The 27344-nt window shown below is 37.0% G+C and overlaps 1 protein-coding gene across 4 annotated transcripts in view; it reads right to left on the bottom strand.

Annotated features, from left to right (window-relative positions):
* The window catches only part of LOC129720839 (uncharacterized), a 207704-nt gene that overhangs the window by 170270 nt on the left and 10090 nt on the right, over positions 1-27344 (bottom strand). Inside the window, exon 1 of one of the 4 annotated variants that reach the window (XM_055672660.1) lies at positions 21349-21528. The exons of the other annotated variants lie outside the window; for them this stretch is intronic. The gene's annotated coding sequence lies outside the window, so the exon portion shown is untranslated. Of the gene's footprint in view, positions 1-21348; positions 21529-27344 lie in introns of those variants that run through there. 4 annotated transcript variants of the gene reach the window in all.

Raw genomic sequence — 27344 nt, 5'->3', positions numbered from 1 at the left:
CCCCCTCTGCTAACTTTGATAACCTTGGACATAAAAAGAATTCGAAATTTGTATCAGCCTAACCAGACTCATGAAAAGGGAATCGGTTAAAGTCATCATTATTGATTACTGGTTGCAAATACTACCAATACCAGTAAAAGTAGCCTTAATGAAACTACCCAGGCAGGAGAGCATAACAAAATCATAACTCATCAATAACATATTTAGCTATGAGGACTTATCGTGTTATTCGAAAGATATTCACGTTTCAAGCATGTATATGAAAATATCATAAAATTTTGATATCATATCTCGCTCTGGCTTCAATAAGATATTTGAGTTGATTTTAAAGTATCCCATTAAAAGTAAGTTTTTGAGTGAAAATTGTTCGTTATTGATTATTGATAATAATAATATATTCAGTTATGCATTCAGTGTCCAATAAATTGAAAATATCTGAATCGGTCATTTTTGTGATTTTTAATGCAAACTATTGGTTTTTTATTGAAATATCAAGCTTTGTTATTCATATAGTCTTGGAAGAACAATATTTTGGTATTATTTTTTGTTATTTTACCAACTATGTAAACCATATCAAGATCAAAATGAGGTGTATTTCCAATATCTGGTTGTTGTATTATAGAGATATTTTCTCCTGCTCGGGTAGCACCGGTTAATATTTTATAAGGGTAGTGATTTGGAGTCGTCTAATACAATAAAATTAGGTTAGAGTATCAAATGCATTATGAACAACACACATTCCACTTTCCACGTCGACAACTTAAGGTGGGGTAGAGGGTTTGCAACTGTCTTTTGCCTTTTTCCTTTCGTTAGAATAACCTACATTATTAATTTGAACCGAATGTAAAACTTTCTCGAGCGGTTTATAATTTTATTAAAAATTAGTTTTTGTTTTGGCAATTCAATGGTTTCAGGAATCACGAGCTATGTTTCAAGAGAAATTTTTGGGGCCTATTGTGTTCTTTTCTAGGCGTTTAGAAGTGTTTTCAATCATTTAAAGCAGAGCTTGTGATTTTGGTTTCTTTTGGATTATAAAGACGTTTCAAGTATTTGTATTCCTTCGCTTGGAGAGTAGTTATTAAATTTTTGCTACAACCAATATGAGATCAACATCCAAACATTGATTTTTTTTTATTTTCCTCTAGCTTCGAAATTATTAACAACACAGATTAGAATCAATCTTTTCTTTTCACTTCACTGATGTAATGGCGTCTTTTGCAGCCCTTTTAGGCTCAATTTTGATAGGATTCTTTTCATTTATGGCTTTTCTGGTGGATTGATTCTTTTCTGGTGTTATTTTTTGCTGACATTTTTTCTGTTTAATCACTACAGAAACTAACGCTTTCCAATTTTTCTTCATAAACAAATATCCACGCAAACAAAAAGGAGGGAGATGGTTTCATCAACACAGTAAGATAACTTTATGTCGAATCGCATATAAAGAATTGCCTCCATCGCTTATGATAGAAAATTCCTTGAAATTTTTTGCAAATTTAAATTATATTTCACGTCAGAAGGAACTGCGGTTTAATTGAGAAAATATTCTACGTGACGTACAATATTTAGAATTTTATACTATGTATGTCCACGGTTGTCCACGAGGGGGTACTGGGAGGTATAAAATGACGATTTTTCTGTCAATGTAGAATGTGGGCGGCGCCAAAGGTAAGGAAGGCAGCCTGTAATTTTAGATTTTTAAAAAGGAAGTATTTATAATTCTGGTTTTTGTTGATAAAATTGTATGATATAGGATTCAATTTTCCTGTGTTCTTTTTGAATATGTTCTCGGTTTTACCTTACAGTTTAGACAATTTTTTTTTTAGTTGTATTTCGATAGGCAAAAATGAATGTTGATAATATGAGAATTTGAAAGAAAGTTTCTCATGCGGTTTCTATTCGCTTTCAACCCCTCATCCCAATCACGTTTTTCGATTTGAAGCAAAAGCAATTATACCAGTTTTTGAGAATTTTTGGTGTAAATATTAATAACACTGGTCGACAGAATGAAAAAAAGTGCGCTCCAAAAGTTCAAACCGGAAAAAATTAAAGATTATAGGTATTCAATTATTCCTATGAATTTTAATGCCCCTAGCCATTATCAAACCGCGTCAATGTACGTGAGAGTTCACATAGGAATTGCTCGCCGGGTTCGTCGCTTCAACGTTGTGTTCACGAGATAACTCATTTAAGTTTCTTAAAAAATGTTAGTGGCTAGGGACACCAAAACTCACAGGAATGGTTGTATAGCTATAACCTTTAATTTTTTCGTTTTGAGCTTTTGTAATGCACCTGTGTTGACCAGTGTAATTGATAGTACTGAATTTTGGCTTTTTTAGACTGACCACTATCAGATTCAGTCAAAGATTAACCGTTTTGGGACAGTCTACGTTTTTTTTTCAACTCAATTTAGTTATTTTTACTTGGTTCCAAACAAATTTGGAACATATAACTTGCGTAAAAAACCTAACTGCATAACGTAAGAGACTAAAGCATGTGCAACGATTTCAAGTCAATACTTCAAATGCCACGACATTATAATCCCTTGAAGCACCAGATGGCAGAGTTTCAATAGCAGAGACAAATTGTGAAACAACTAGGGCGAAATCTTCCAAAGGCCTTCTAGTTCCAGTAACAAGGAAAAATATGCCATTTATGTTAATTCGCATTTAAAAACGACTAAAAGAAAAGAAAAATAATTAATACACGAAAAACTAATCAAACGATGCAATATTTCTTGAAAAGCAGAATTTAGAAAAAGGAAAAGAAAATATACAAATTTTCTTCCTGTAAAAATAACTAAAGGTACAAAATGTTTTTTCGCTTAATCTTCTAAATATATCCATAATACTTTGGTCACAGTATAGCAATAAGGAAATTTAAGGTATATTGTCGAGAATGATTGGATATTTTTCTACTGAGTCTGAAAAAGCAATTATAATTTAGTATCTGGTGGACTAAAATTTAATTTTCAAAATCAATTTTATGTTAAGCTGACTCATCTTGAATTTTGACCAAAATATTCATTATGCCATTCAACTTTAGATTTACTTCTGATAGGTTGAACAAAATTAAATATCAAAAGCTAGTTCCTCACAGTATTTTTTTTTTGTTTATTTAAAATGTAAGCAAAAAACTCACGTACAGTTTCCACGAGCTTGAACTTTTCCTCTGCTTGTTATCACATGATAATTGAGGGATGCAGGATTTCCATCAGGCAATTAACATTTCAATAATCTCTCCAGAGCATGATTTACCCGCGCTATCACCAATCGCCGCCTCGCCGGTATCGTACACAATCTGTCCGACCATCCCTGCGGCGACCGATCTATTATAGAAAGGACCGGCTGTAGCAGTGCAAAAAAAAAATAAGACAATCTCATTATCATGCTCATCAACGAGTGGCAGCAGTGACTGCCGGAAGATCCTCTCGTTGTTCCGTTCTGCTCCGAATCAGTCGTTGTTTGCTTTATTTCGTACCGTTTTTTTTTACTGTTCGTCAACCATGTCTATGGTGAACATTTTTTTACTTGCTTGAAGGCTTGAAGGCAAAAAAAGACATCACCAACAAACCAATGCTTGGCTGGACTAGGCTGAAGCAATGTAGCGCAGTTTCATTGAAGAGCCTAAGAATTCATCCCTTGAGTTTTCCTTTTTACCATTGGTTGGCTCTATCCACCCTTCGCAGTGCCTGTGCACACATTGTAAGCGAACGAGAAAGCTGGTATCGTTTTGATTCCCTATTCAAATTCAAGTCATGCCCAAGCCCATCTTCATTTGGGAATCTCTAGAGGATTTCGACCAATTTTCTGTCGCCCGTTTCAAGTACGAGTATTTGACAGAGCGAATATCGGAAAAGAGCAACGCGTGCGATTCCCAGGCCTCAGAGCCACTGCCACTGACGGAACTGCGTTTTGTTAGTATTCAGAGATGCTTGCCTCCCTCCTCGATACTAGTGATAATTTTATTGTTTTAATAATTCAATGTATAAAATTTCATACCACTTGGGAATTGATCTGGTTGTTGGCACCCGCTTTGGCGTCCGTCCAGGCGGCAGTAGCCCTATACAATCGGAAGTTCGAGCTTTGCCGCGTAACAAAGGAAACATTTGAGATGGTAATTCAAATTGAATTGGCTCCAATTACCGCTTGGATACTTTTCTCCTTGCCAAACGGGAAGCCGCCTTTGCGACTCCCCAAGTGAAGAAAACGGTTCGTAAATTCAAATCTATGAATAAGATATTTCAGTGGTTGATTGAATTGAGCAAGCTACTTTTCGTTTGAAAAGTCGTATTTGAAGGAATACTCAAAGCTGGGTGAGGTAATGAGCGAAAAGTAAATGCGTATTAAATTAATTCCTGTTTCAATGAAGTTTGCTCTTCTCATTATAAACACGAGTAGGTAACATACAAGAAAGGAAAACTGGGACGTGTGTAATCATTATTCAATTTCATTTTCCATACCACCGTTGTTGTTGGGTGGTAACGATTTGACAATCTACTTAAGCAATAGCGTCTATCAAATGACACCTTTTTTCACCAATATCGGTCCATACAGCCATTATTATTCAGCTTCATGCTCGACAGAACCTTTCCAGTGGCCAGGACCGTATCGGCAGATTCGATTCTTATCGCCAATCCCATCAGGAAGTTATTTAGCGCACATTTCGTGTACAATGACATCATTTGCATTTAAATCGATTTCTGGGGGCATAAAAATGACGTGATAGGTTAGTTTGAATATGAGCGAAAATAGAATTCATTTTTAGGTGGTAACTTCAGAAACCAAATAGGACGTTCTTTTGTCACGAGCATCGAAAATACACTACGTGTACAGCATTCATGGACTATTTTAACACTAACGGCGTTCATACGTGAAACCGAATTACACTATCTCACGGTGGAAAAAAACATAAATTATACAGAAAAATCACAACCAGCCTTCAAGGAGTGCAATGGCGTCGAATGTGACATGAATTCAACGTTCATCTATTATTCATTGGGTCATACATACTAGATAACGCCTGCTTACTTCTTGGGACAAGTGAATCAAAACCGTTTTTCTGCTTTCAACAGCAGGGGGCACACTTGCAGTGGCGTATGAGACAAAAAAGTAGGAACAAGTGTTCTCTACGGTACGTCGTCGTAGCATTGCGGTTACGGAGAGTTCTTGAAACTCCTGCAGGCGGCAACGCAAACGTAGGATGACGATGATGATGTGGGATGAAGTGCCTACATCACAACAGCCTTTGTTGGTCGATTACAGTTGCTGGCAGCTGAACGTTGTCTTGCTTAAGAGATTTAAGCTTGGAGTAATAGAATACTAACACCCACACAAAAACTTTTAATATATTATCTTCCATTACTAGTCGAAGTTATTTGGTCTATGCAACGATTATAGTTTGTGTATAATCTCATGTAAACTCAATTTAATTTATATAGGGTGTCCCGAGTAATTAAATACACTAAGATCGCTTTTTACGCGGTTTTTTTGTACGCGGGTTTTTTAACGCGGCTTTTTTACGCGGATTCCGGAATTTACGCGGATTCCGAAATTTACGCGGTTTTTTTTACGCGGATTCCAGAATTTACGCGGTATTTTTTTGCCTGGATTTCGGTTTCCCTTCACTCGGAATGCAAAATTAACGATGTTTTTTTCTACGCGGATTCCGGAATTTACGCGGTTTTTTTACGCGGATTCCGGAATTCACGCGGTTTTTTTTACGCGGCACGTATCCCCCGCGTAAAAAGCCACTTTTATAGTGCTTAAAATAGTCAAAAAGCGCTTATGAAACTTTGATAAAACCAACGATGATATTCTCTGGCAAGTTTTCTGCAGTAGTCTAAACCTGTAAAAAACTGCCATAGAAAGCCACCGCCGAATTCGATACCCTATCTCATATCACTAAAACGTGAATAATATAATAAAAACCTATTTAAGATTTGTTTGAATGAAGTTTCCACGAAAATTTGACGCACCGTGCAATGTAACTCAAAAACTACTGACTCCACAGTTGCATTTGTATAGTTGAATATATTATGTCGAAAAATAACCGCACTCAATTCATAATAATAATTAAAAATATATTGATTTTGTTCCTATTTTTGCAGTATGGTTGAATTTCATAACTCTTCAACGATTTCGTTTGTTTGGTTTTACCAGATAGAGTAGGGAACATGTTTCGAGCAGTCTATGCAGTCTCCTGTGTATTGAGATAAATACCTACTCGAAATATGAATGTTGAAATACAAACTCAAGTATATCAACTAGCCTACTACTCTCTTTTTGTTTCTCAGCACTTGTTTTCAGATTATAAAACTGATTTAGCAAACTTTCACAATAACTAATTAAAGTTTACATAGTTTGATAGTTTTTTTTTGACGTAGGACTACGTCTTTGTTTTCTATACTAGATTACATTTTGTGAAATCGAAAATGAAACTCGCAAATGTTGCGTCAGATTTCAAACGATTATAGCAAGCGAACGACTCGACGCATCTTAGTCATTTATATGTCGGTGGATAGAGAAAATGTGTAACAATTGTTTGATATAATGTCTAACATTGTTGCTTTACTGCTTAATGGTGAAAAAAGGTGAAAAGTTCTAAGGTCAAGCTTTCTCATACATTTCCCTCGCTATTGGCTTGCCTCCCGAGCACGGATAACAATAACACGGACGGAATGAAATCCACTGCCTACATATTTTGACTCAACAAACTGTTTTGTTTCGTTTGTCTTTCTCTAAGCTGCGTGGCCACGCCCTCATGGCAAAAATCTACGCTGAACTCGATACAAAAGACTGCATGTAGAAAATTCAGCTTCAGTCTAGTTTGTCACACTGTTGTGCGAGTGAAGTATAGCTGTTAGAGGTACGCGACATTGAGAAACGAGAGCTGCATACGAGTCAACTTCCAGGCACTGCGGAGCATGTTACCTTTATTTTGCATACGGCAGCAACAGTTACCATCGTACGCTGCAGAATATTTGGCTGGCACAGCTACTGGAGGGCACAGCGGAGAGCAAACTGTATTATGCGCGGTCGAGCAAAATATTCAATGCTACCGATGGTGCGATCATCAGCGTTCTGTAGCACGAATTTCTAACTGAAGATTATGGAATCGGTTCTTTTCAGAATTGTAGATGCTTGAATATGAGAGTTATGAGAATTTTCGCAACTACTACTAGTGTAAAATTTTCATGTATTCATGCATCGTTAGTTTTACAATAACGACCATCAAATATAAACGGTAGTGTTGCCTATGAACAGTTTATCGCAGCATATAATGTATACAATAAGTCCTACGTCACCATTTCATACAAACCCTAGGGCTGTATATCTTGTAGTATTTTCGATTGATGTTCATTCATAGATGTTTCTGTGTTGAACGGTATTTTATGTATTCGTAAGTCAACTAATTAATCAAAGTTTACATTCTCGCCAATAAAATGGTCGATATTCATCAAAACTAAGGAGTTCGAGGCTCCTTTTCTTCGACTGATTAAAATTGGCGCCACTGCTTAGGACAAAACGGTATAGGAGCAGGAAATGGTCGACTTCAAATTTTCAAAGGCACAAGGCTCGGAAAAAAGATAATGTATTACCTGTGATAGCGCATCCTCTCGTTTGCATCACCCCAGTAAACATGAGGATGTGTTTTCCCAGGTGATACCATCACCTTTTTTCCGAGTCTTGTGCCTGTGGAAATTCGAAGTTGGCCATTTCTGGCTCCTACGCCGGTTTATCTTATACCATTTACTACCCTACTACCAAAAAGTAGGATTAGTTTTTGAATTAAAGCTTCGTTTTATTTTTGTGTTCTGGTCGATGCCTGGTGTAAATTGATTAACGAGAAATGTTTTATGGCGTAACTGCAAAGAATAAAAACACAAAAAATGTACAAAGAAACAAAGTTTATACAAGCTTGAGGATTTTAATTGGTATTGGAGTCATCATTTAAATATAAATTTCAATTGAGATTTGAACTGCGGTTGGAATTAAAATTGGGATTAGAGCGTCCATTATCCGATGGCTTCCAGCTTCCCGGGATACGGAAATCAAAAATTTCATTTTCTGGGAAATCCGTAACTCCGGGAAGTGAAAGAAAAGTTGCAAGGAAAAGTAAAAAAAAACGACGATTTATTCAATTTGAATTTTGTTTTTGTCACACAGAAAATAAAAACTAACACAGACTGGCAACATGGCTAACAAAACAAACGCACATTAAATCGGTCCGTAAATTTTTCATAAAATTCACTTGTATTTTCGCTCTGGAAGTTATAAAAAGTTGAAAAATCTCAAGTTTATGGAGTGTCGCGTGTGTAAGATACAAATTAATTATAGTGGAGTGAAAATTAGAATATCAAAAATGGAATTGATTATGCAGTATAAATTAGCACAAAAGATATAGTTCGCTCGCCATTCGTGTACGCTTTCATTTCTACCAAGTGAACGGTAGTGTTAGTGAATTGAGAGTGAAGTGGAAGCCGTAAATTGAGAAGAAATGGGCTCTATCATACGTCCTCTCCTGACATCGATTTTAGGATTGTGTTTGTTTATTTCTTTTTATCCCCCATTGAGCTTTGCACGCAGCAAAGAGCAAACCTTTTTGCTTCAGCTGGCTCGTAAAATGCAACTGCAGAGACAGGAATCAGAAGCTAAGTATTGGTGTTGATAATATTTTACATTTACAGTGAAACTGTGAGGCCTGAAACATGCTGGACGCCGGCGCGGGCGGTCCGGTAGGATTCTTGCCGTAGGTTGGTGAACAGATCTACTTACGGCTGTTTATTGAGCTGCAGCGGGAGTCTCGCCCGATCGCTCGCTTTGGCGTTCGACGTGTTTCAGGCCTGACTACCTATGTTAACGCACACAACTTTTCTTCCATTCGATTTGAACAGCATAGAGAGAGAGAATTTGTTTTTTTCTGCCTTTTGTGCTGCGTGGTGATTAGTGCATTCGTGTACATTTGTGTTGGCTGCGTGTGAGGCGTGAAGAGAGATGATGGTTGCTTGGATTGAAGTTTGCTTGTGTGTGTGTGTGTGTGTGTGTGTGTGTGTGTGTGTGTGTGTGTGTCGAAACATGATGAAGTCGATGCGAAGTGTTGCCGTGTTTTCAACAATTTGCTCGGCATGCGTGCGCAGTAGGATTGCTCATTATTTCCATTTTTCATGAACCTGAAACTAAAATTCAATTTATGATTTCGTAGCTTTTGAACGAATAGTGTACTCTTGGATGATTATGTTCAATTCGTGTGAGTCGGGCCAACATGAGTCCACACTGACCACACCAACTAATCGTTATTAGTTTAACATTTTGTCAAAAAGCTTTGCTTAGTTCGGTCAAAAAATATTTGTACATATACACTTTTTTGAATAGTTAAGTTGGAAACATACAACACGCCGTCCATGATAACCGCATTTCAATTGTGATCAGTTTGGTATTTTGCTAATAAACTTAGAACTCTACTTTGTTTCGTATCCATATTTGCCTTTATAAACTTGTAGTAACTAGTAGTAACTAGCATTGATCTAACATTTGCTTCCTTTATTTGACCACCAGGTGTCAGTATTGATTAGCATGCAGGCGCGAATAAATTATTATCTGATGTACAATTGCAACTGATTCTGATCAGTAGCTTAAGCTCAGTAGATCAAGCTCAAATTCAAGCTATCTGATCCATTCCAAGTCTTTACGTGTATTTTATTCGATGGTACGCTCCAATTTTATGATTTAACTAGCGTTTGGACGAATGTTGCAAAACCTGAACAACATTTTTTAAATCTATTTTGAAAATCTCGTTGGTCGGTATAACATCATACCATGCGACTGAATGTTGATAGCGATTGTTTTGGCATTTTGTAAATGAACTTCTAACTCTGTTTTGTTTGATATGCATATTGGCATTTTTCTAAGTTTTCTTGCTTTGAAGGCATGCAACTCTGCCAGTTTTTATACTCAGTAGGTATTATAGTTTATATAAAATTTTCCGCGAAGTCCACGTTTTTAGGCAAATATTCTTAGCCGGTAACCCTGGTCAGTTTTCTTCCCCGAACCGCATTATTACTCAAGACAGGAATGGTGCATGAGTAACCTAGTTTTACATTAGGATTTGCGCGCGGTATTTTGACCGCGCTCAGTGTGACTATCCTCATACATCGGTTTCGAAGTCCAATAACCACGCATCAATGATCTTACATCGTACAACGCTCGGGTGTGCCTCGTATTGGCTCTTTGGTCAGAGACTTTTCCCCCTTACGCGCTTTGTCGGTTATTTGAGCGCTTATCCATCATGTCACGAAACAACGCGGTATGATATTTTTCACTGGTACCAGTAGTTTGTTTAGTTTGCGTTTGGCGTGCGGTTGTTGCGTTTTACGAAATCCATTCGTTTCAAGGTAAATTTAAAAAGCTCACAGGATGAAACGCGAAGTTTAGTGTGATACAAACTGTTAACGATTGGTAGGTTGCCGAAGATAACTAGAAACTTCAATTCTCCTGTATGCCGATGCAGCGATCGTGGCGTGGTTCTATTTATATCGTCTCCTGGTGGCCGGTTGCCCAGAGACCGAGAAGTAACCATATCGTGCGCGAATTTGTGTAGGAAAGATCGCACCATCAACCTCGATGGATCCAGATCAATTCCTTTCCACTAACACTAATTCCTTCCTTTGATACTTGTGGATGATGCAGAGGATTCCTCGGTCTCTAGTAGCAACAAGTATTAAACTAACATTCCCGATATCCCTTTCTCGATTGATCTGCATTGGGCGTGGCCAGCTACGTTATTGATCAGTGAAAAGAAAGATAACCAGGAATTGTACACTGAAAATGGCTTGCTACTCCTAGGCACCATTTTGACGGTTCTTTGTGCAATTTCAGCTGATTCTGGTCAATCGCGGGCAACACACGGGCGATCAAATATGCTATGCTATGCTATGCTATGCACAGAAAATAAAAACTAACACACAAATCATAATAGAGACTTTTTGCGTTTCGTCGCAGATTGATTTGCGTGTTTGTAACATACTGTTTATACAATCGAGAGTATAATCTACGGTACGATTGACTTGCTTGCTTACAATTGCTTCTAGAAAGCGGTGTGCGGATTTTGCGATAGTGACGCATGCTCTCATTTCGCGTTTTAGTACTCGCAAAGAAGGATTTTCCCATGGAGGTTTTCTTGGTTTACGCTAGGCAGGAATATTTAAAGCAGCTTTTCCACAAACCTCGGTACAGCATCGTCGTTCCAGTTGTATTAAATTAAAAGCTAGAATTTGGATCGGGATCGAAATCAATATCAAGATTGGGATTGGAATTTGGATCGTGATCTTAATCGGGATCGGGACCGGGATTGGGATTGGGATTGGGATTGGAATTAAGATTGGGATTGGGATTGGGATTGGGATGGGGATTGGGATTGGGATTGAGATTGAGATTGGGATTGGGATTGGGATTGGGATTGGGATTGGGATTGGGATTGGGATTGGGATTTGGACTGGGACTGGGATTGGGATTGGAATTGGGATTGGGATTGGGATTGGGATTGGGATTGGAATTGGAATTGGAATTGGGATTGGATTGGATTGGGTTGGGATTGGGATTCGGATTGGGATTGAGATTGAGATTGGCTTGGACTAATGATGAAAAATGAACTTGATGGATTCGCTTATCTAATAGTTATCGCAGCACACGAAGAAAATGTGCTTTGTGTAATTTTCAATAGAAATAAGATGAAATTTTTTTCTATGTTTCAAATCACCATACTTAAATTTTTCAACGTGACAAATTGGACATACATTTTTCTTTACAGACACTTGGCCCAGTTAAACAATTTCTTCATTATCATAGAGATTTTGCCAAAGAAAGGTCGAAATGGAAACAAATTTTTTGGAATGGCTGCAGTCATACTTAACAAAACGAACACAAATATTCCTTTTCAAACCCAATAGAAGTAGCTTCCGGGGTTCCTCAAGGTTCTCACCTGGGCCCTCTTCTTTTTATATTATACGTGAATGACATTTCCTTTCTTCTCAAATCAATACATGTACTTGCATATGCTGACGACATGAAGCTCTTCATAGAAATAATCAATGCAGAAGACTTCGAAACCAACCAGTAGAAAAATGCAAAATCGTGAGGGACCTAGACGTAGTCTTAGACTCCAAACTTACATTCATAGAACATTATAACACAATAATCAACAAAGCAAATAGTATGCTGAGCTTTATAAAACGCTTCGGCCATAATTTCCAAGACCCATACACAATCAAACTATTATATATTACATACGTCCGACCAATTCTGGAATATTGTAGCATTGTATGGAATCCCTATATTGTAACATATGAAGAACGCATTGAATCTGTCCAAAAACAAATTCTCTTGTACGCGCTTCGTAAGCTAAATTGGACAGCATTTCCCTCACCATCATATGAAGCACGCTGCATGCTTATAGACATACAAGCACTTAAAAACGCCGCGAACTTTCAATGCTTTACTTTATCAATGATATTATTTCTCAATGCGTGCAATCTTCTAAATTATTATCCCAACTAAATTTTTATGCACCCAGTCGTCAATTAAGAAATCGTAAAACATTTTCGGAAAGCTCTCACAGAACTAACTACTCAAAAAATGGCCCAATAAATCGCATGATGCGTCACTATAATCAGCACTGCGAAAATATCGACATCACTATGGGCAGAAATCAAATCAAAAAACGACTAACTACTGGAAATAGTATATAGATTATAAGAAAACATTGTATTATTATAACTGTAGTCTTCATTTGCTTGACGAAATAAATAAATAAAAAAAAAAAGCAGAGAAGGAATTTTTCTTTTAAATATTTGTGCATCCACAACAATCATGATTCTTTATGTATTCTCAGCGCCTTTTATCTCCGTAATTTGTTTCAACTGTTTAACGTTTCAATAATGTAGCGATTTCTAGAAAGATTTTCATCGCACCGACAACTTTTTTACATAATTGTCCTAGTTGTTCTAAAATAAAAAGTATTATGTAACCTAACTATTCAAATTATATGATATTATAGAAACTACAATCCTACGATTTTTGACTACGTGTTGCTAGCGTATGAAAACATTATACTAGTGGGAGACGTCAACACCGACATGCTTAGAAAAAGTGATAAACGAGATACCTTAGAACACGTCTTTGAAACTGCATCTCTGAGTATTGTTGGAACCGAACCAACACATTTTCATAACGGTGGCTGTTCGTTGCTTGACATAATAGCAACAAACAGACTGGACAAAATGATTCGTTTCAATCAAATTTCTGTACCTGGTCTCTCCAAACACGACATGATCTTTTGCTTTTTCGATATTAATGTTGATACCCAACTGCGAAAAAAACACATACCGCGATTACATTAGTTTCGATGGAATGGCGTTACAATCTGCGATGGCAAATATACCGTGGGAGCAATACTACCAAATGGACGGCGTCAACCAGATAACGGAGTTCTTTAGTACACATGTGGTTTCAGTTCACGAAGCCTGTATACGTCTACGTACCGCTAAAAACCGGAAAATGAACAATCCATGGTTTAATGATAGTATTCGCAAAGCTATTTTCGAAAGAGACTTGGCATATTGTGACTGGAAACGAGCTTCACCGGAGCGCAAAGCTTTGTCATCACAAGTCTACAAGGTGTTACGAAACCGCGTTAGCAAACTCATACGAAATGCTAAACTAGCTTAACATGAAAATTATTTTTGTTCCACTGACACAACTAAATCGCTATGGAGAAAATTGAAATTCATTCGGGTGGGACACAATAAGCAAAACGACGAATGTTCTTTCGACCCAGTCACGGTGAATATGAAATTTGCTTCACATTTCACATCAAGTAACGCATCAGAACACCAACACCTTGAAAGTTATCCTGACCATCCAGACAATTTCGAATTCAAGCCAGTTCAAATGTATGAAGTCGTGAATGCAATTTTTAATATTCAATCCAATGTAACCGGGATTGATAAGCTTCCTGTCAAATATCTAAAAGTTGTTTTGCCACTAGTTATCGACCAGCTTGTGTTTTTGTTCAATGAAACGATTGCTCACTCGGAATTCCCTTCTACATGGAAAGAGAACAAAATTATCCCCTTGCGAAAAAAACTGCATGTCAATTCATTAGAGAACCTTCGACCAATAAGTCTTTTGTGTTCCATTTCGAAAGCGTTAGAAAAAATATAGAAAGGGCAGATAGTATCCCACCTAACTCGGTACAGTCTACTGTCAGATCACCAAGCCGGTTTCCGGGAAGGTCAAGGTGTAAAAACAGCACTACTTAGAGTTCATGATGGTATTGCAGTGGCGGTAGATAATAAAAACAAAGCCGTTTTAGCCCTACTAGACTTTTCGAAAGCTTTCGATGCAATCTCCTACGATCGGCTATGCAATAAGCTCAGTGCTCGGTTTCACTTTAATCGCTCTGCTGTTGCTTTCATCCGTTCATATTTAACTGGCAGATCACAAACCGTGTATTGCGGGGCAACAAGGTCGCTAAGTTTACCAGTAACTTCCGGTGTGCCCCAGGGCTCTGTCCTTGGACCTGTCCTGTTCTCACTTTATATAGACGACCTGCCAAATGTGTTGCAGTATTGCAGAGTGCAAATGTTTGCTGATGATGTGTAACTTATTTGTATACATGCAGGAATGACGACTTCGGATCTAATAGCTCGTCTAAACGAGGATATGATTGCTGTTTCACGTTGGGCGACGGAAAACTGCCTACACATTAACCACTCCAAAACGAAAGCCATCTTATTTGGAAAGAATCGCACCGATAATTCGTCAACACCGGAACTGTTACTCGAAGGAAACCGCATTGAGTTTACAAGTGTTGCGAACAACCTTGGCATACCTTTTCAAGCACATTTAGGCTGGGATAAGGCGGTTGCCGCTCAGTCTGGTAAAATATATTCGTGTCTCAGGACGCTTAGAACTACTGCATCAGAACTACCAATCCATACCAAACTGCAACTTTTTAAGTCACTCGTCTATCCTCACTTTTTGTTCTTTGATGTGATATATATGGGAATGAGCAGAGCACTACTGATGAAACTTGAAGTGGCCCTAAATAGCTATATACGTTATGTCTATAATATAAATCGTTTTACGTCAGTGCGGCATTTACAGAAAAATTTGATTGGATGCCCTTTTCAACAATTTTATAATATGCGAGCATGTTTGTTTCTGCACAAAATTGTAACGAAGCGTTCCCCAAACTACCTATTTGAAAAGCTTATTCCATCTCGTAGCAGCAGAACCAATAATTTCGTAGTTCCTTCGCACAGAACAACATCCTACGGAAACTCTTTTTATGTGAGGAGTGTGGTTCTCTGGAATAATTTACCCACGCAATTAAAACGAACAATTTCGGAGGCAATGTTTGAAAAAGGCTGCTTATTATATTTTAATAACTAATGTTTATATTATGATAATAATTTTAAGGAAAAAACTGTACTGTAGCGTAATGATAGAATAATACTATTGTACAACTTTGTGCCACCGTAATTTGACAAGCAAAAAGACGTATGTCTTGCGTCAATTAGTGAATTTTAATAAATAAATGAATAATTAAACGAAACACTCTTTTTTCCACTTTGTCTCAGTGGTTTGCGTTGAATGAGTCAGCCTCAAAATTTTCAATCATTTCTGCTAATTATATCGAGAGAATCACGGCAATCCTGAAAGCTTCGGCGAAAAGCTTTGATGTGGTTCTGTCACCAGTTTCAATCAAGTTACTGCTGTGATACCAATGTAAGCAATCTCATTAATCAGGCTTGCGAATGTCAGCATTGTGTACCCAAACCTATCTTCCCAATAACCAAATCAATGTTTGTTGAAAACTAATTACAATCTATTTACTACCGCCAAAGCGATCCGTAATCCGAACTGTCTAGCGTTCACGTGTCATGAGAATCTCGATACTAACTTTAACACATAGTTTACAACTTTAATTGGACAATTTGTTAGGAAACATTTTATCCACTGGCTTAATTGGTTCAGTCTCAACTCAAGCCAAATGATAGTCTCGATTTTCTCCGTGACAAACCTCTCTAGCAGTGGGTATAATCTGAAGTATCTCGTTTTGGTACTACCAAATGGCGCTATTGTGTGCATCAGTTTAGTTTCTTGTCAAACTAAGGAAAGGACTAACCGTACAAACTAAACGAAAATGAAATTGCAATTTCAGTCAGACTCTGTCAGACAGAGTAATTCGCATTGCAAACTCAGCATGTCTCTCTTGAAAGTTTTGATTCCCTGAGTCAGAGGGGGAGGGGCACGCATTGCATTCTATCGAGCACAGAGGTTTTATCGAATGCGGACAGAATGATTATGCTGTTGCAAACAACATCAGGTACTAGCAAAAATCTGTTTTAGAAAATCAAACATTTAAAAAGAACCGAATTAGCATATGCTTACTGTAACAGATCCTGTACATTTCCTGCTGAATCACAGGAATGCGAAAAGGCTACATTCTTCAGCCTTTCATCATAGTTTATTCCGAACTCTCTCATGGAACAACGAACTGTGCATCATACTGATGGGATGTATGACAATTGTTTTCTATTTGTTGTGGTCTACCAGCCTCCACAAGTAAGCCGTAAATCCCGGAGAATGAATCAAGAGCACGATTCGTGATGGAAACAATGCTCATGCTTCCAGGCTAAAGTATTCATCATAGTAGGCTTTACCAACGTGTGTGGTAAGTAAAATATTTACTCGGGCGAATCAAATATTAACTGACATTAAAGACGTGAGTTGAACTTTTTCACAGAGCAGTCGCTCTGCATAAAAACTGCTGATTAGTTTTTATGTATAATTTGATGTTTTAGAGCGCTTTAATAAAGTTGGCAACATCCTCTCAAATTTCAGTGTTCAGCCTAAAAAGCACATTTTCGAAAACAGTAATCTTTTCTGGTGATAATACAAACAATTTCCCACATTTTATTGATTGAGCAAAATTGTACAGATCGTGCAGTTTTAGTTATAAAAATTAAAAAGTAGTTAAATATATTTAAAAAAAATTTGATTTTTTTCATCAAGTCATCTAATCTTTTTTAGAGGGTTCGAGTATGAAAGGTTTTACCAAACATACAAAGTTTTTTTGGGGGCTATCAATGGCTGGAGGAATTTGCGTACGAACATTTTTTATAAAAAGTGTAATTTTTCTTAAATTCAAGTGGATGCATCCTAGCTTATTTGTTATTTAACAGAGTGCTTCTGTCCAATTTTATGTCGTTTCAATAGCAGCCCAGATGGTCCGGAGGTACGATGCTGGCCCTACAAGCCAGTGGCAGAACATTTACAAGACAAGAAAAAAACTAACCACCACCAGCAGCCCGGTCGACCTAATCCACCCTAATCGTTTGTTTCAGTACATTTATTCAACTTTACAAATTGGATTATCACAACTCAGTCAGTGCGCGTGGGGTCCACCATTCGTGAACGCAAAACTCCGCCCGAATAAACCGACAGTAAAGTAAACTTCCTCTTCGACGGCCTATCCGTTAACTATTTTCATCCTCACTAAAATTGCGACTCTGCAGGAAGACATGTGGAGCGACGGATGTTTTAATTTCGAAGGCGTGATGTGCATCTGCTATGGTTGAAACTAGGTGCAGAAGCAACCTGGTTAAATTAAGGGCAAGGAAGAAGTTTCTATTTGCTCAGAATCCTCATTTAGTGCGATGACTTCCAGTTTCCGTTATCGTACCCGAACCAGTTGTACAACTAAACAGAAGAAGAGAGTTTGCTTGAATGACTTTTTCGCAGCTTAACCCCTTTTTACAATAGACAACACTCGAACACAGATTCTAAACAGCACACAGATTCCCGCACAACAATTTAGAATTCATACGAGTGTCGAAACGAATTCATCAATAATGAAAATATAGCCCGGCATTGCATCCAAAAGCTACGAGCGTGCTCATCCTTAGAGAATCAGACTTGCCATGCACGGACGGCCGCAAAAGGCCAGACCGTGTCAGGAAGCGCCGGTCGAAACTTCCGTGTATTTTCTATCTAGGGTGTGACGACATGCCGTACGGGATATTGCGGGCCAAGGCAGGCAGGCACGTGCGATCGGCTTCCAGACTGTAGTAGACTATTCCGGGGTGTTAAAATATAGGGGATAATCAGTCATTGCATAAGGGTGGACTTGATTAAACAGGTTTTTGCCTATCGAGTAGGGGAGGCACTCGATACACTTTGCCGAGTGTGGTAAAATCTATTGACCGAACGTATGGCGATTGATTGTAATTAATAACATGCTACAAATCTTTAGATTCATGATGCTGTAGGTGTAAGAAGTCTTGCAGACAGAAACGATTTCATATCGTATCACATTACAGTTTACCACACTACATGTGTACATTGTTTTGTGGAATCAGCAAATTTTATATGCAAGACGTGTGAATGATTCTAGAAGGGACAAAGATAACTTCAGTTTTCTTCAAACGTATGCACATTCCATTGACTCAGATGGTCTGGCATAGCCGGCATAAATATTATTTTATGTATTATATTATGTATTTCTGATAATCTCAAATTTAAAAATTTATCCTCGTTATCCGATTAAGGATATATTGAACTCCTATCAATTTATCAGAACCAAATAAAGTTCGGGGAAAGTGAGAGCCTTCTCAAATGTATTTTGTCATATTTTGTATAAAATATAGATTTTTTCTTTTAAAACTTATGGCTTATCATGACAATAAACTATCTTCACGTTTTTATTTTAAAACCACTATAAAACTGTATTAGGTTCATATTATTTAACATCAGATGGTGTTACTATAGACGCTCTGTAGCCAACAAGATCTATTGTGTTTTTCAGGTATGTAAAATATCTCGGATTTTAAGGATCTTGCTAGAACAAAACATCCATGAAATAAAAATGTTTTTGCATCGGTTCATCGAAAGTTTATTACTTATTGGGGCTTAAAAGATAGTTGTGGTTGTTAAACATGTCCTACCCTTTTTGTTGTGGTTCATAATCTTATCTTATGTCTTATCTAATATTACGTACCACAGTAAATCTTATTGATATTGTTCCTTACGTTTCTGAGCCATATTCAACTGTAGAGCGGTCAAACACCTTTTTCAGTACAGAGATGCTGCCCAGAAGTCAAAGTTTGTCTTCAGACTATTTTGTAATCCAGGATGGCGATATCCGATTTCTCGAATACAGCGTTGTAAAATATAATCCATGTCTAAGGGCCAATAATCAACTCCAAACACCTTTTTGAAATCCGAGATGTCGACTTTCAGCACCAGGGTAACTGCCTAATGTGACTAAAGATCCTATGTAGGTTTTCCCGGAAGCGCAGAAGCACGGAAATAAGCTCCAGCCGGCATTTTCGATATTCAAGATGGCGACTTCTGGTTTCTAGGAAATAACCTAAAGCGGTCAACAATTCCCATTCAGTATTGACATTTTCGGAATCGGAATGACATCAAGACGCTTGAGCCAGACATCATTTTGAAATCTAAGATGACGACTTCCGGTTTCTATAAAATGGCCCACAACCATCCAGTATGGATATTTCCGGAATCAGGATGACAGATGCCGGAAATCAACTCCATACGTAATCTTTAATCGAGTTTGACTGCCGGTTCCCGAAATACGGGCTTCACTGGAACAGGAATTCCAGATGCTATTTTGAAGTCCTAAATGGCGTTTCAACAAAACTACCTAAAGTAACTGTATATTGTCCTATATTGATACTTGTAGCATTAGGGCGATGATCAAAAACAATAAATCAATTTCAGATGTCATAAAATCTTTTTCAGTGGCTGTAAAAGAGCTTTAAATGGTTAAACACAATCCAATATGGTTATTTCCACTTTGTGTGTTTTAAGAAAATTTATATGTTTGAGGTGATAAAATAATTATAAGATGTTAAATGAGCCGTGATATTTCTTAAGTGAGTTGTGCTAAGGAGGCAAATGCTGCTGCTAAGGATTATAAAATAATTAATTTTGGACATTTTGATCCACGATACAGGCATTGACAAAGCTCTCTAATTTTGAGCGTTGAATGTTAAGAGAATTTGAATAGATGTTTCAATTTTTTCTAATGATTGTTGGTTTTTCAGTGCTCTTTTTCGAAGTTTCATCACCATTTGTTTATTGTTTATGATTGGTTTTGAATTATCTGACACATTGATGGTCCTAATGAGAGAGTAAAACACCAGATATAATTGGCGCCGGTAAACATTAATTTGTATTTGTGCCGTGTCAAATAAATGATAGATGAAGGAAAAAAAAACTAGCAATCCAGTTTGCGTTATATGTAGATCACGAAATTCTGCGGCCCTTGAAAATAAAACCGAGTTGTCGATTCGCCTTTGCTACAATCTCAGTAGTGTGGCCTGTGTGGGTGAGAGCTGCATCCAACGTTTCATCCAATACTCGAACCTGGTTAGCTCTTGTCAGAGTTTTACCAGCCATTATATAGCTGAACGTTTCTGGATTAGTTTTCCTATGGAACGAAATCACACAACCTTTTTGGATACTAACTGTCAAATGATTATTGGAGCACCACTTGAGAAAAAGATCGGCTAGTTGCTGGAGTTCGAGACCGTCTACAGTATTTTGTATTATCTTGAACAGCTTAACGTCATTTGCGAAAAAACAAACGGCAATTATTTGGTAATATAGGAGATGCGTAGTTTATGTACAATGCGAAGAGCAGTGGTTCTAAATTACTGCCCTGCGGAACGCCCGATACATTCGAAAAATGAGCAGAATGGTGTGATCTAATCTTTACGTAGAGTGTACGATTTATCAAATACGACCTAAGGCATTGTACAAGACCAGGGACCATTCCAAGTTTCTCCATCTTGGTCGACGATATCCAATGCGGCTTATAAAATAGTATCTATTTGGGAGCCTTTGGTCATATTTTGTAGGCATGTTGCAGCGATTGTACGAGGTTGGAAGCAGAAGAGCGCTATAAAAACCGTGCTGATCGATCGAGAAATAATGCTTGCAGCTAGCGAAAAGTGCATTTTGAATAATTATCTCAAATACATAAAGGCAAGCGCAGGAAGAAATTATGCCTCTGTAATAGTTATTATTCATTTTAGTTGGAAATTCGGTGGCAAAACAGGAATTCGCTAAAAATAGTATAAAGTGCATTGTCAACGGATTTTCGTGTCACTTTCTGAAACCAGGTAGCAACAAAAATTCAAAAATTTGAATTTTCCAAAAATTTTAAACATTTTAGCCTTTTGATCGATTTGTATTTTTTATAGTATTAATTTGAAGATAATTGATTAATAACAAAAACTATATAAAATTCAATGATACTTACCGAATTCAGTCATTTTCAAGGGTTCGAGACCTAAAAGCAGTGTTGTAAACGATCAAAACTTCTAGTCGTTTCGATTCGTTAGTGTGGGTCGCAGTAGGTTTCGCTTGTTAGTGAAAAACTACCGACGAGTCTCGCACATAGAGCAAATGGTAGATTAACATTCGCGCATCGAAGAACTGCACACTGTCATACGTTTGGTGATGTAATTTTGTTTTATTTTCGTCTACTTAATTCTTTCTCTGTTGAGAGATGTCATTACAAGATCAAACTTTCCGTAAGCAACATGCGTCTCTAGCAAAAATGTCAAAATTAGAGGAAAACACGAATTGATGCATCTAGAGGTGAGACCTAGCCTCTCTCATTCGTTCTTTATTATTTGTTGAATCAGATTTTTCCTAGAACTTTAATTTTTAGATAAAAATTGCATCTTGACAATTTCTGCTGGATTTATTTTTCACTCTTATTTATAAATTTTTAGTAGCCAACAGCATAATTACACTGAACTTCATGAACTAAACATTCACACACATACGTACAAACATGTACAGATACTCATACACACACATACATGCCAATAGCATTTGAATAAATATGTTTTGAATATATCACGCGAAATTTTTTTTGATAATGGTACAATCGAAGCCTCTTTTAGCTGATCTTGAGATACGATGCTGGTCTAATAAGCCAGATGTCGTAGGGCTCGGAAGAGAGTGTTAGTGTCAGTAGGATCGTAGCGCTAGCCCCACAATTGTCCTGTACACTAAACAGTTGACTACGAAGTCTATGTAAAAAAAACAATGCTTGAGTTCCGAATTGGTATGTAGCACCAAGGCTTTGCTTTATATTCGAAACGTCACTTTAGGTTCTCCTGAAACCGGTAATATCCTAAAATTGCCTAAAACAATCCAATAGTGATGAATAGTGATGTTGTATTTTAAGTAACAATTAAAGTATCATGTGTGAAATTTGGATATTTTTGAAGTGAATTGTGTTAAAGAAGCATTTAAATGAAAGAAATGATTCCTAATTTCGAACAATTTAATTTTGCGCAACGCTGAGAACGTTCAACTAGTACATCATCAAATATGATTGATGTGGAGGCCACATATTTTGTTCAGAGTTTCGTTCAAATTAGTCATGTAATCTTTGAGAAAATAGACTTTCCATATTTTTGAAATTTGATATATAATGGTTAAAGTAAATGTCTGACTCTAATAAAATAATTGAGGACCTATCTGGCAACTTAACCTGTTAATTTCAACTTTGTTTAGATCGATTGGATTGGTTTTGAGGCAATGATGTTTCTTGATTTTCACAAAACATTTCTGATTTCAGAAATATTTTTTAGGGTTTTATGGGGTTACTAGACCTTTCATTTGAGACTAGTTTTTTCGAAAATTGGTTCAATCATCTCTTAGAAAAGTGAGTGAGTTTAAGCAGTCTTTGAAATATGTTTTGTTTCATAACCTGATTCAACATTTTTATACATAATGGACAAAGTTACAGTCCAATTACTATGAATCTCAATAACAACCTATGGGGCAATTAAACCTTCCATAAGACACTTATTTCGTGAAAGTCGCTCCAGCCACCTCAGAGAAAAATGAGTGAGTTTAAAGAGTCTCTGGAATATGTTTCTTCTCATAACTTTTGAACCACATGTTTAATCATTATATAAATCATTTTCACATTTTGATACATAACCCCTAAACTAAAAATCCGATTGCAACGAATTTCAATAGCAACTAATACTTTCATTTGCAAAGAATTCCTTGAAAATCGGTCTAGCCATCTCTGAGACAAGTGAGTGAGATTAGAAAGTTGGTCATACACACATACACACATACACATACATACAGAAAATGCTCAGTTCGTCGAACTGAGTCGAGTGGTATATGACATTCGGCCATTTGGATTTCTTTTCTACTTTTGGTTTCGCCTGTGATTGCTATGGGCAAAAACATCGAGGTGGCTTGCAGGGTCAGATTTGAGTGTTGAGTGCGGGCTTGCTTTTCTTGTGAAATGACTTCACGCTCCGCTGAACATCCGGGCCTGGTGGCAAGCACTCGTTTGACATGTATGCTCAAGAATGTATTTATACAGCGAGCCTTGCCAACATCGGTAGCAGAAGCAGACGATTATTGCAGTGAAATTTTTTCTACCGTCACCATTTACAATCACTCAATATATTAAATATATATAGCCATCAACCACCATGCGCCTCCATTGAAAAATTACAAGTAACTTTTTTCTATGAAGACGCATGGTCGTTCGTGGACACATTAATTGCCTTTAAATTGACGCACATTAATTTATTACATTCAAATTAACGCCTATAATTTAAAATCTGTCGCACGTCTTAAAACTTATAGATTTTTGAAAATTGAAAATTTGCAACGAACTCGTGTAGAGTAGTGAGGGGCAAAAGTACGCACTTAATTGTTTTTGCAACAGGACTATTGCAAACAATTATCATAAAATTCGGTTTTGTTTCCAAGCGGTACATGAACCTTTCGCCTTTAAAATGTATTACCAGAGTTATTCGAATTTTGTTTGTAACATGACAATTTCACTTTTTAGAAAAAATACTCAGATGCGAACTTTAACCCAGCATGCGGGGTAAAAGTACGAATTAAACGGGGCAAAAGTTCGCACTGTATGAACAGTGTATTTATTACACTATGCTTAAAAAAGTTAATTGTTTTTCGCTGGTTTTGCACTGATTCTTTTTAGCTACGTTAGAGTGATGCTCCAGAATAATTTTCTTACTTCCGGAACTTCGGTTTCCTGGGGACATGTTTGGGTGTTTTGGCGATCTATCCCAAAAATGGACCTTCCAGAAGAGATTCCACTGGGGCTTCTAGAGGCCATAGAAACAAATTATTGAAATTTATTTTCGGAACCGCCATATTAGATTCCAAAATAGCGACTTCCGGTTTCCGAAAAACAACCAAAAATGGTTAAATACCACCCAATACTGGTATTTTCAGAATCGAATTGATGCTCTGAGATCAAAAATTCACTTCAGACGTTATTTTTAAATGAAAGATGGTGACTTCCGGTTTGCGGTAAACAGTAAAAATTGACCAAATACCACCCCATATGAGTTATTTCGGAATCGAAATGATGCCAAGAGACCTGAAAACGATCCCAGACGCCATCTCGAATTACGCGATGGTGACTTCCGGTTTCCTGAACACAACCTAAAATGGCCGAATACCAATATTAGTTAGTCCCTGGTATTTCAGGGATCGGGATAATAAACTCCAAACGCGATTTTTAAAGTCAAGATGGTGACTTCCGGTTTCTGGAAAATATCCAAAATTGACCAAATACTATCGCATATGAGTATGATGCCAAGCGACCGGAATACGACACCAGTCGAACCGGAAGTCACCATTTAGAATTTTAAAATGGCGTCTGAAGTCGATTTCAGGTCTCAGGGCGTCATTTGATTTTAAGATACACACAAATTGGGGGGTACTCGAAAATTCTGGGTTGTTTCCTAGAAACCGGAAGTCGACATCTTGAGATCCAAAATAGCGTCTGGGGTCCCGATTCCAAATATTGCCTTGTATTTGATCACATTTTGTTGTTTTCCGTAAACCGTAAGTCGCCTTTTGGAATCATAAATGATGTCTGGGGTCGTTATCCAGTCTCTGAACATCATCTCGATTACGGAAATACACATATTGGAGGGTATTCGACCATCTTAGGTTGCTTTCTAGAAACCAGAAGTCGCCATCTTGAAATTCAAATGGCGTCAGGGCCATTTTCCGATCTGTGGACATCATCCCAGTTGCGAAAATAAATATTGGATGGTAGTTGGCCTTGTATTTTTCATTGTTTCTTTGGCTTCTAGAAGCCTCTATCTATTCCGGAAGGACCATTCAACACATCAACAAAACTATTTAAATATTTAGTTGTAAGATTCCATTTAAAAAATCATGAAACCATAATATACCTCAGTTACGGAGCACATCCGCATATCACTAGTTATTTTTGAGTAATTTCTGTAAAAAAACATCGTTATTCAATACATTTTTTCATTACGGTTAATGGCACTTAGTGCGTAATTTTGCCCCACAATGAGTTTTCCAACTGGTTTGAGTTTTATGACAAACATCAAAATATTTCCAAACAAATTCACCCTACAAACCACAATTATACAAGAGTTTTTTGGGCTCTGTTGTTTTCGAGTTTCTGCAGTTTCCGAATAGGTCAATCACAGTTCCCAAAACTAAGAAAATAAGATCAAAACAGCTCAAAACACAACTTTCCTCATAGCTTCGCCCCATTTAAACGGGATCTTATGTGTTTACATGTGTGATTAACTGACGTTACAATACTGCAAATGCATACAATGTTGCCAGTTTATTTTGCTCGTTTGCTTCGAAAAGGCCAATGCGTACTTTTGCCCCTCACTACTCTAAAAAAATGTCATCTTAAAAAAAAATCTAAAATTCTAAAGGTCTAAAATATATCGATAAAGAAGAACTGTAGCGATTTTGAGCATGAACGGAACAAAAAAATCAGATTAAAAAAGATGGAATTGCTGCATGAAGTTGTTGTTTTATTTTCCAAACTATTTTGTCATTCATATCTTACACTGTTATGAAAATGAAGTAAGAATGTTTCTTGTCATCCTTCTTTCGATATTTTTTCTTAAATAATCAATAATTAATTGTTTTTATATATGTTTAGGTAATAGTAAAAAATCCCGTGTTATTTAAATTACTTCATTATTTGTACTATTTGATGATTTTCGTCCCATAATAATCAATTTTCTTTACTCTATGAATGTGTTTATTTCTCGTATGTTTTTTCAATTGGTCCATAGTTTCTTGTCCGTTCTTTAATTTTAATATTTAATTCACATTCCTCATTATATATTTTAATTGTTATTAAATTTTGTCAGGACTTGACATATTTTACGAAATATTTTGCTCTTTTTTGTCTTAAAATTACGTTATTGTTCATTTTAATTGAGGTGCAATTTTTTATTTATCTACACTTTTCAAGTTGATTTGTTTCGTTTTTTTTGCGGGACAACACCAAATCTCGACGTTTCATGCAATTATAAGACATCTGGCATCACAAAAAAATGTTCGATATAGACAACTTCACGAACTACTACCTGTGTTTTTTTCATCGATATTTTTCGTGAAACTTTGACCGCTTTGAGGCTCGTAGTCCCGAAGTCCGATGGACTTGAAATTTTGCATGGAGGTTTTTTTTGTAGAGAGAGGATTAAACTTTAAGCACTATTTTTAAGTATAATTCGAAGGTTAATTTTTTCGATACAACTCATTGCTGCTCTATTGACTATGCTAACTATTGTACTAATGAAAATTATCAAGCCTTGTTGAAACGAAAGTTACGTCATCTGATTGGTCGCCCACAGTACAGACTTTCCCTAAAAAGGTCGGCAGAATAGTATACCTAGTTATCCGCGAATGCACTCTTTGGGCAATGAAAAAAGCTAAATAAGAGAGAGAGAGAGAGAGAGAGAGAGAGAGAGAGAGAGAGTAACTAAATAAAAGATAAGGTGGTAGGACGAACGGATGGTCATATATTATCAGTAGCTCGCTTCGAGCTGCGCCAGTATCAGCTGGCTTTCAGAATTTGCTTTCGTCTTAAACAAATCACTTGTCGCTTGGTCACATATCGCAGCAGTATCCGGTTGCCGGGTGAGGGCTTCGGCATTCTTTACTGCGATGGAGATAAGTTATTAGGGTAAACAGGTATAAAACGTCCCCCTAAGGAACATCGTCAATATTGTAGCTATTTTTATCACAAACAAGAAATCATTCCTGCAGTTGGATACACTATTTAGTTGGTAATGCACTGCTATTATTTTGTTTTGTAATTACTGTTACACAAAAACACCATAATTTTATTAAAAAATATGACTAAATTGCAAGCTTTCCAATCTACCGGGGCAAAACGCCCCAGATGCATTATAATATGCCTCATGCAGAAGCTACATATGCGAG

The sequence above is a fragment of the Wyeomyia smithii genome, chromosome 2 (assembly GCF_029784165.1).
Source record: "Wyeomyia smithii strain HCP4-BCI-WySm-NY-G18 chromosome 2, ASM2978416v1, whole genome shotgun sequence".
Taxonomy (NCBI): Eukaryota; Metazoa; Arthropoda; class Insecta; order Diptera; family Culicidae; genus Wyeomyia; species Wyeomyia smithii.
The sequence above is the reverse complement of the archived record's forward strand: the minus strand, read 5'-3'. Positions and strand labels throughout refer to the sequence as shown.